The 11,158-nt window shown below is 34.4% G+C and overlaps 1 long non-coding RNA gene across 4 annotated transcripts; it reads right to left on the minus strand.

The window, feature by feature from the left end:
• Positions 2,249–5,121, minus strand: LOC107648280. 4 transcript variants are annotated; one of them, XR_002348931.1, is made up of 8 exons: positions 5,099–5,121; positions 4,877–4,996; positions 4,421–4,658; positions 3,528–3,554; positions 3,165–3,218; positions 2,574–2,640; positions 2,400–2,456; positions 2,249–2,259 (listed from the first exon to the last, which is right to left on the minus strand). It is a non-coding gene; the product is annotated as an uncharacterized LOC107648280 (long non-coding RNA). The 4 variants fall into 4 exon arrangements; XR_002348930.1 differs by having other exon boundaries at positions 4,421–4,645; positions 4,877–5,115; XR_002348929.1 differs by having other exon boundaries at positions 4,877–5,115.

An 11,158-nucleotide genomic window follows, 5' to 3' on the forward strand; every position in this document is an offset into this window, starting at 1 on the left:
ATTGATAATCGAACTATTCAAACCTCGGGTCGTCTTCTCAAGGAACTGCAGGGAAGTATGTTCTTATTATTGGTTATGGAGGTTGTAAATTGGGGTTTTAAGAATGAGGAGCGAATGGTTTAATTAGCAATTAAAGTAAATGAAGAACAAGTAATTTAAATGGCAAGTAAGATAAATAGACGACTGTAAATAAACTTTTGGCAAGGTATGAGAAATTAGAGGTCCTATCCTAGCTATCCTTATCAATGATGATGAAAATTGAATCTTAATTCCACTTTGTTAACCTTTACTTAAAGCAAGGGAAGGTCAAGTGACTAATTGGTTTGATCTTCGGATCCTATTTATTTCCTAAGAAAAGATTGGGATTATTGAAGTTCAATTCAATTAGCAAAGATAACAATTATCAATCATGTTTGAGTTTGATAACTCCTGAGTTACTGATTTCTTAACCAAGACCAAAAGGAGAAAAGTAAATCTACTGGAATAAAAATGTCTTCAGATGGGAATAACAATAATGTAAATAAAAGAAAGCAATAATAAACTGAAATAACTCAAATAACATTAATTCAAAGAGTAATCTGTAACATGGAAGAATTCATAAATTAAATTGCAAAGGTAAATAAAAGGGAATATTGAACCTGATAAAGAGATAATCCTGAAAGCGAATAAAATCCTAATTCTAAATCCTAATCCTAAAGAGAGAGGAGAGAATCTCCCTCTCAAAACTAAATCTAAATCATGAAAAACTAACTAAAGTGGAGACTCGCTTGAATGGATGCATTCCCCCACTTCATAACCTCTGGTCTATGCCTTCTGGACTTGGATTTGGGCCAAAAAAGGCTTCAGAATTCGCTATGAGCATTTTCTGCAATTTTTGGTGCGTGGCCTCTGTCACGCGATCGGGTCAGTCATGCGACCGCGTCATATGTGTTTCGCTCGAGGCGTGCGATCGCGTTAGTCATGCGGCCGCGTCAATGCCATTTTGCGCTGACATGCGGCCGCGTCGCCTATGCGATCGCGTGGCTACCAGTTTCTTCAAAAACTCTGTTTTGTGCTTTCCTTCCAATTTTGTATGTTTTCTTTCCATCCTTTAATTCATTCCTGCCTTAGAAGATCTGAAACTACTCAACACACTAATCACGGCATCGAATGGAAATAAAGGTAATTAAAATAATTAATTTTAAAGCATAGGAAACATGTTTTTCACATACATCACATAATAAGGAAGGGAAAGTAAAACCATGCAATTAATATGAATAAGTGGGTGAAGAATTGAATAAATCACTCAGATTAAGCACAAAATATATCATAAAATATGGGTTTATCAATAACTCACTCACCCATACAGACTTACCCTTGCATCTACCACTACAAGAAAATAAGCTTTCTGCCACGCTTTTAAAGCGTGCCGAAAAGTGCTAAAAAGGGTGCCGACAGCTTTTCGCTACGCTTTTTGAGCTATCGGTACGCTTTTAAAAGGGTCACATCTGCGAGCGTGCCGGTTGCTCTATCGCCACGCTTTTGTGGATCTATCGGCACGCTTTCTTTTTTGCCACGCTTTTAACTCTTGCCACGCTTAAAAGCGTGGTGATATGTATTAACCTATCGGCACGCTTTAAAAGCGTACCGAAAAATGAAAGATATGGCTACGCTTTTGAAACGTGCCAACAGTAAAAGATATGGTGTCACTTTTGAAGCGTGCCAATAGTCAAAGAAACATGGACCTATTGCTACGCTTTTAAAGCGTGGCTATATCCCTATCAAATTAAAAAAAATCTGGCATATACTTTTTAGAGTACTCAAATTCTAATGCACTCCAAAAACAATAAAAAACATTGACAAAAATCTGTGAATATCATTTAAAAAAATTAATTAATGAAAATTAGTATTACATTAATAAAATTCAAACCAAATTAGCTATATCAATCTCTTATAACCAAAGTAGTTATAAAATACAGTGGGATAAAAAATATCAATACATATACAACTTATTAAAAGTCATTAACTTACTCTATTTCTGTCATTTTTTGTGTAGAAAATAAAAAAATTAAAAAATAAATATCAATAATCCAAACATAATATTGTTGAGTTTCGTAGTTTATAGGCAAGAACTCATGATACTGAATCTTGTAGCTCACAGCATTGTGCTTTAGAGAAAGGAGATGGCCCTCTTGGAAGATCATTTTTGTAGCACTTGAGGATTTTATATTCTTCATGCATGACTATCAATGCAGTTTCTTTACTTCCCATTCTTCTTACCTGCAACAAGTTTAAAAGAAATGCCATGAAAACACACTCAACCATTTTATCTTCAAAATTCCAGAAATTTCTCATGAAGTACAGATAAATAAATCATAATTTTCAACACTATAAAACACACAGAAATTTCCAGAAATTACTCATTGAGCTTTAACGTGCTGAAGGACATTATAGGCTTCATGTTCTTCTCCAAAATCCTACAAGGACGAATAGTTTAAGAATTACTATAATAATAATAATAAATGAATAAAGCAAGAGACGATAGCAATTAACAAAAGGTTCAACTTGCACAAAAGCAAAGCAAAACATGATACCTTCACAACTACGCAGGAGCAACCAGTTCAACTTGCACAAAAGCAAAGCAAAACAGGACCTTCTTCACTGCAGATTAAGAGTATGATAAAAAGGGTATCAACTAACTACCATTTTGGCTTTAAAAAAATTCAAGTTTTGACAAAATAACCCTTCTAAAAGAGGGAAAAAAATGACATTTTGGCTCCCTAAAGATGATTTCAGTTTGACAAAATAAGCTATTTTCTTCATAAGTGCCAAATAACTCATGCATTTTATTCAACTTTTTATTGGAACATTTGAAAAATTATTTAGAAAGTACATACAAATAATCGAAGAAAAATTCAATCTCTAGAAATACAATAGTTTTCTTACTTAAATCATAACTGGGCCTTATAATCTAATCTTATTAGGTAAAAATTCAATTATCAATTATATATAATAAATAAGTAAATAAATATGATAAAGCTATCACCAATTCACCAGCTAATTTTGGGTATTATATCAATTTAAAAATAAATATTTCCACTCTCATTTTCTTCTGGCTATTTTTGCTAATACAAAGATGATGAACTAAAAGAAAAGGAAGGGAGCAAGAAATACTGAAATAGTACCTCATAAGCGTTGGATTTGGTACCAAGCTAGATCAGAACACCAACACTCTTTACCTGAAAACCAGAAGAAAATGTTAAACATGATTAACTATAAGCCCTCCGAATTTGAAATCCCACAATATCCTTAAAAGTTTGCCTCTTATAAACACATGAAGCTAAATCACCACATTACCACCCATTTCCCTTCCCAAAAAAGTTTTAAACACAGATTTGAGAAGCTGAAAACTCATGAGTTTTTCTTAGCATAATGAACACGAATCCATATAACGGGGCAAAAAAAAAGTCCATTTTTGAAGTGAACCCGATGACGAAAAAAGAAAAGAGAAGTTGAAAACAATGGATTTGAGAAAGAGAGGAATGTACCCAGATTGAAATAGGAGAGATCCATACCTGAAGCATTAGCAGGGACAGTTTTTAGATATGAAATCTATGAGAAAAGTGACATTTTTTTATGAATCTATGAGAAAATTAAATAAATAAGACATGAGTAAAATCAAATGGAACACACCCAGACATCCTTGTTGATAGGAAAAAAGAGCAATCTCTTTTTTACTGTACAGGGAAAAAAGAGCAATCTTTTACAGCCATGCACTCTACAGAGCTAAAGTCAACCCATAAACACTTCACTCTCAAAATAATCTAATGTGAAACATCTAGAATTAACACCTAGTATTTCTCCAACAACCAAATTAATCCATAGAATTAAGAGCTATATAGTTATATATACTACAAACAAGCCAATGACAATTGTTTCTCAATCAGATAAGAATTACTAAGATTAAATTTAATCACAAAACAGTAGTGTGAGTCACATATTGAGACAATTACAATTTGGTATTAATAGTCTCTAATAAAAAATTCAATTACTACGCATGAATCAAGAACAAACAGAGAAAGACACCAAAAAAAAGAGAAAAAACCAGTTCCAATCAATAGTAAGAAAAAGCCAGCGACAAAAAGAACAGAGACACAGACACTTACCAAAGATGAACACAGATACAGCCTCACAAAACAGAAACTATGCAATCATGTAGGCACATTATAAAGCTTCCATAGCATAAAAAAAATCCCATTTTGAACAAGACACATGAATGAAAGCTGAGTTTGTTCACTCACCCAGGTACAAGAGACACCTAATTCCATAGTGGAACCTTTAATTAATTTGGACCCTACTGTGTGCACATATGCTTCCACTATCACGCATATTTCTATATATACTAACAAATATTACACCAAACTAAATATATAAAATCTACCTGCAAGACATCTTGTTGTGGAGAAGACAACACAGTAGAAAGAAGTTCAATGCTGTTTCTAGCAACATCAAAAGCTTCCTTAGTTTGTTTAGGAGTAAAACTCTGCACAGGAATATCATTATGCTGAGTCTGGCGTGGAAGATCAAGTTCAACCTCAGACACCGAACGCGGAGGAGTGAAAATAGGCGCCAAGCTCTCGTTGTGACAGCCAGAGAACCGAATACCCTTTGATTTCAGACTCAACCACAAAATGGAAACAAGCAATCAACAATAACACTAACAATAACCCACACTAGCAAATTCAACAGCTAGAGCTAGTAACTAACCCAATCAATTTAGCCTAGGATTTTGAGTTTCTAGTTTCTAGGCATGATATGATTATCAGAAATTGTCCTTTGACTTCAACTTAACAATGAAGCAGATATACATGAAATAGGAAAAAAAAGGTGGTAGTACCTTGTAAGTTTCTTCGTAAACAGGGAGATAGTGAAGCTCGATGGTGGATTCGCCTCAAGCCTCAATCATGATCAAAGCCTTGTTGCGGTTATTAAAACAGTTTGAGGATCGTCAATTAACCTAACCATATCATCAAGAACCCTCTCAGCAGCGACTTCAGAGAAAGCCTTCTCGCAATTCTTCACGATGGTTTCAAGCAAGACGAGGGGCAAGGAATCGAACCTTTCAAGCAGCGACTTCAGAGACGTCCGAGATGTATCCGACTTCAGCGACTTCTCGCCAGCGATGCATCCGACGCCAAGCTCAACGGAGATGCCACCGATCGTTTCTTATAAACACAAGAGACGTCGGCACTAGCAGAATGACGGTTGGCGCTGACAGGTTGCCGCTGACGAGTGGCGCTGACGAGTGGTGCTGATGGTTAGAGCCACGCGTGAGAGAGGGAGACGGCGGCGTGGGGCATGAGCGACGAGGGAGGGATGGATGTAGGTGCTGCGACGGGTTAGAGGGAGGGGTTGTGACTGGTTGAGAGAGGGAGACAGCGGCGTTGTTGGGAGAGGGAGTTAGGGTTCAGAGATGAGAAGGGTGAGTGACGGCCAGATAGGGTGAGAAGTGATTTTCGAAACCAACACTTCTAGTCTAGGTTAAAACATAAAACTTAGAAAAAAAAGTGAAGTGTGAAAAAAATGGGTGGGAACCTAAATTTTGGAAGGAGGGAACTCTATCGGTACGCTTTTGTAAGGTGCCCAAATAAACATAAGATATGGGCACGCTTTAAAAAGGTGACCATTGAAAAACTAACTAGTCACGCTTTTTAAGCGTGCCAGTTTCTCTAAAGCGTGGCAAAAAAAAGCGTGGCCGAATCACAAATCAGTAGCCACCCTCATAAAAGCGTGCCGATTTCTCTCTATGGCCACGCTTTTCAAGCGTGGCTAAAACAAGCGTGGCCAAATCCCAAATCAATGGCCACCCTCGCAAAAGCGTGCCCATAGACCACTTTTGGGCACGCTTTAAAAGCGTGGCAAGAAAAAAGGGTGCCGACAGGCCTTTTTTCTTGTAGTGTACCTTTGTTAACCCCTTTTGAGCTTTAATTGACCCCATTGTTTGTAATATCACCACAATACAACCTTAAGCGAAAAATCATAATTTACCTTCAATTGTATCCTTGATTAGTTTAGGTTGAGGAGTGTGTTACATTTAAGTGTGGGGGAATTTTGGGAGCATTAGTAGAGGAAATTTTTATTTTGGATCTTCATTGAAAAATTTAGAAAATGGGTGCATTCATGTATGAACTATTAAACCATATGCATTTATCTTGATTTGGAAAAAAAATCAATCAAAAGGGGACAAAAGTTACCCCCAAAGAGAAAAGAAACAAATAAGGAATGCATATGTGATGCAAATGAAAGAGCATGCATGAATGTGTATAAAAAGTGTGATGATGGGAAGTTAGGATTGCATACTCATTGTTATTGGGTTGATATAGGTTGAGTTGGATACTTAAACTAATCAAGGATTCAATTGAATTAGTCCACTTAGCCAAATCTATCCTACCTTAACCCTAACCCCGTTACAATCTTACAAAGTCCTCATGATAATTGCATTCATGCATCACATGGTTGTTGATTGTTAGATGAAAAGCAAATCTTTGAAAATATTATTAGAGGAGACTTAAGTGATTAAACCCTAAACACCGAGCGATTAGAGTGCATACACTCCTAGTGAGGGTTCGATTACTCAATTCTATGTCTCCACCTTCTTATCATATATTCTTGCAAGTTGCTTCATTTTGAAACTTGAATCAATTCTCTAGATTTTGATTGCACTGAATTACTTATTTGTTTAGCCCTATATGTCTATATTCTTCCTTGAAAATTTGATTGTTTGTTTTCACCAACTCAATAGGAAACTATAGATAGATAGATATATATAGATAGTATATAGTATATTTGCATGCATTTAAATAGTTACATTCAATAAGTTGTTACCCCTTTGATTATTCTCCTCGTTTGGTTTAGCATGAGAATATGCAATTGTTTAAGTGTGGGGAAATTGATGAGTCCATATTTGATGAGATATTCTGGCTTGATTTGAATGGATTTCATCACATAAACTCACACTTAAGCACCAAAATAGCATACTTTTGTGTTATCTTTCCAGTTTGGACCTAAATGTGAAAACATGCATTTTTGTGCTTAAATTAGTGATTTTAATTCCACTTTCATGTCATTCGATGCCGTGATATGTTTTGTGAGTGATTTCAGGTTATTTAGGCAAGATTGGCTAGGCAAAAGTGGAAGAAAGCATGTACAAGGGACAACACATGAAGAAAACAAGGAAAAGCACACACAGTCAAGTGTGCGTGTGCACAAGCAAGCGTGTGTACGCACAAGAAGGAATTAGCATGTGTGCGTGCGCACAACCCTCTGTGCGTATGCACAGGTGAACATTCAGCAAAGTGTGCGTACGCACATGTTCCTGCACGTGGTTTCATTAATAAAGCACGTGATCCGCAATTATTGGGGGTTTTTGGCCCAAGTTGGAAGGTTTGATGTTGAATGGGAGTGCTATATGAAGGGGATATCAACACATATGAAGGATGCATTATTACAAGCTTAGATTAGGTTTTTGTCTTAGTTTTCCTTAGTTAGAAATCATCCTTAGGAGTAGGAGTAGTGTAGATAGCAAATGCTCTCCTAGGGTTTTAATTGTAGCATTTTATAGCAAGTTTGATCTTGAATTTTGCTTCTTTAATTGTAAGTACTCTCAATTTTCTCTTTAATTATATTATCTTTACTTTCATTTTTCTTTGGTTCAAGTACTTTGTTAATATTTGCAATTTTGAGTTTCTTGAAGTTTTGATTGATGAATTTTGTCTTTTATGGTTTATATATGCTTGATTAAGTTTTTATTGTTGACATTGTGAATATTTTGGTTATAGTTTGCATTTTCCTTTGCAATTTATCATATTTTGGTTTTATACCCACAAGGTGTTTGTGAAAATGCCACTTATGGATTTTGAGTAGATTTTAACACCTTGGTTTGGAATTTCAGTTCCTAGGATACTAGAGTCATGATGTCCGACATTTAGTGGTAATTTTTGGGTAGTTAGTTAACTCTTGTGTTCATTGAAGCTAGCTTTTTACCAATTAATTTGGTAAGTTAGCTATGACTTATGGATCAAGGTCAATTATGCTTGCTTGACCTACTCCTCGATGTTAGGGATTGACTAAGCAAGATTGACTAATTATAATTCCCATAGTTGTGGTTATGGCGATGATAGGATTCCTTAAATTCTCATTCCCAAGTTAAGGCTCTTTTATGCATATCTTAGCATTTTCACTAGTTTTGATCTTGTTTCTCTTTTTGCTTGCATTGATATCAATTTTGATCATCTCTTAGTTCTTTTATTTCTTAGTTCTTTTAATCTTTCCTTTCTCGATTTCAAAACCCCCTTTTTGCCTCCACAACCAAGAGCGTAACATTTTAATTGCATTCCTAGGGAGAACGACCCGAGGTTGAAAGACTCTCGCTTTATATGTTTTGTGTTGGAAAATATCAAACTTTGATTGAGAGGAATGTTTGTTGGTCTAGGCTATGCTTGCAATGAACAAATTATATTTTGTGAAATTCTAGATCGACATCTATTCTCTCATCAGCGGTTTATGAGGTAAACCAAACTGATTAGGTAACCGGTTTCTAATTAATCCAGTTGAACCGGTCGGTCCGATTCAATTTGCAGAACTATGATAATGGATAAATAAAAGACTATTTAATATTTAATATTTTTATGTAATCTAATTCTAAATATTTTGATATGTTTAAAAGATTCAGATGCTGACTTGAAAGATTCAGACGCTAACAAAAAGAATCTTAAAAGATATTATCAATAAAAAATATTTAAGGGATGATTAATTTTGGCAAAAGTAACCATCTGTCAATTGAGTTAACTGAAATTAACGTTAAACATAGACATGAAAGTTAACAACGTTTTAAAAATCCTAATCCATTTTTTCTAAAATTCTCATCTCTTTTTCTTCTTCTTCATCATCTACTAATATCTTTTTCTTTTCCAATCTCTTCATATCCCTAATCCCTTCAGTCATCCGCTTCCTCCTTCTATACTTACAATCTTCAAATCAAATATGTATTTTGAATTCAATATATATTTTGTTTTCCTCTGAGTTTATTCACTTACATGCCGCAACTAAGATTATAAATTTTAAAAAGAAAATTATTAGGCGACTAAAGATGAAGATGTTAAAGGAGGAAGAGCATTGTCGAAGTACTAAATCTTGAAGAACCACGTGATGGACGCACGAAAATGGAACTTTTCTCCCTCTTGAGTTCGAGTTGTCCATCCTCCTCATTTTCCTTTGTCGTCGCTGTCTACGCCTTCTTCCTTCTCCTCCCCCTCCTCCTTAACTATTTTAGCAATAACATAAGATCTGAGAAGGATGGACCCAGCAGCAGCAGTCGCGCTGACATCCTCTTTTTTCATTGTCAACACCGCCATTCTCCTTTTCCATGGTCGTCGTCCTCTCTCTCTCTCTCATTTTTTAATGGATGTTTTGATTTTGATGGTGAGATTTAAATTTAAATTGTTGTTGTGATTTGAAATTTAAATTTGTTGTTGAAAAAGAAGGAGGAGGAAGTAGATGACTAAAGAAATTGAGGGTGTGAGGAGATTAGAGAAGATGAAAAGGAGGTTAGTGAATGATGATGATAAAAAAGAAGATACAAGAATTTCAAAAAAAGGAATAAAGAGATTTAAAAAGAGACTTTTTAAAATTATAAAAATTAGAAATACGGATAACTTTTAAATTCATTATATATTTTATTAAGGCTCGGTGTTGTTGGCATTGAATCCAACTTTATTGTTGGTCATCATAATGTTCCATTCTAAATTTAATGTTTTAAGCGAAATAAAATCTCCATTCAGCATTCAATCAAATCCCCTTCAAGTTCATTTACAAATTAGTTAAATGGATTATTATCTAGCAAGCAAATCTATGATAATAGAACAGGAACAAATAGAATATGAAAAAAATCAAATAGAATAAAAAAAAGAGAAGTCTATGAGAGACCATAGAATGAGAAAAACATAATAAAAAAAAAATCCAAACATGAAAATTGAAACTCACTTACCTAAGTTTCCTATTTGATAAAATAGAACTAACACTAAAGCTGTGAAGAAAAAAGAGAAGATGTGGATTCAAGGTATGAGTGATGATTGGTGGTATCGTGGTAGCAAAACCAAGAAAAGAAGGTGAAGGAAGATCTTTCCTTGTAGCGTGGTTAGAAAATGCGACACTAGCAGCAACAGTAGAGACAGCAAAAGGGATTAGAATTAAAATTTGAGTGTTTTTGAAATTATAAAACTTAAAAGTTTAGGTATTTTATAATTATAATAATTGCTAACTCAGCATTCAGCATTTAACGTTAATTTCAGTTAATTCAATTCACGGCCGGTTATTTTTATCAAAATTAATCAATTTTTAAGAATTTTTTATTGATAATATTTTTCAGAGTCTTTTTTATCAGCATCTAAACCATTTGAATTCCAAATTAATAGTTACCTCAAATAAACAAACAATCACCTTAATAATGTAAGAGTTAATGTACTATTTTTATTTTTAAAACATCTTTTTGCATTTAAAAAATACTGTAAAATATTTTTTGTTCATAAGAGTTTAAGTTGGATCTTTGACTCAAAACTACTAGCAAAAATATAAAAATATTTACCATCTTAAAAAGTTTTACATATATTGTTATTTCTCATATTGAATAGCATAAATAAATAAATTAACAGACACGGTTACCCTCTTTCAACTGCAATCTTTTCATTTTCAAAGATCAAAGTCGGATTATATTCGATTAGGAGAGAAAGAATCTCCTGACTCCTATTACTTATCAAGTTGGTGATTTTAAATTTCTTCCATTTTATTTTGAGTCGTCATGGCTGAGTTGTCTTCCACAAGGGCGTTCCCGCAAGTTGTGGATGACTTTCCTTTTCTCAACTTGAAAGAAGGTCAGGCATCCATTGACTGATCTCTTGACGCATTATTTTATCATTTATTTATTTTTTTTATTTCCTATTTTCCCCACGAATGCACCGTTGCACTCATGGTACCGCCATATTCACATAAGAAGTTAACAACTAACAAGTCAAGTCAATTCCTTGGGGTCTACAAAGGAAAATGATATTTCTGTCATGTAGCACAGGTTAAAAATTAACAATAAACACTCAAATTTATTTTTCTGAATCAAATTTTTAACATG

The sequence above is a fragment of the Arachis ipaensis genome, chromosome B06 (genome assembly GCF_000816755.2).
Source record: "Arachis ipaensis cultivar K30076 chromosome B06, Araip1.1, whole genome shotgun sequence".
Lineage (NCBI taxonomy): Eukaryota > Viridiplantae > Streptophyta > Magnoliopsida > Fabales > Fabaceae > Arachis > Arachis ipaensis.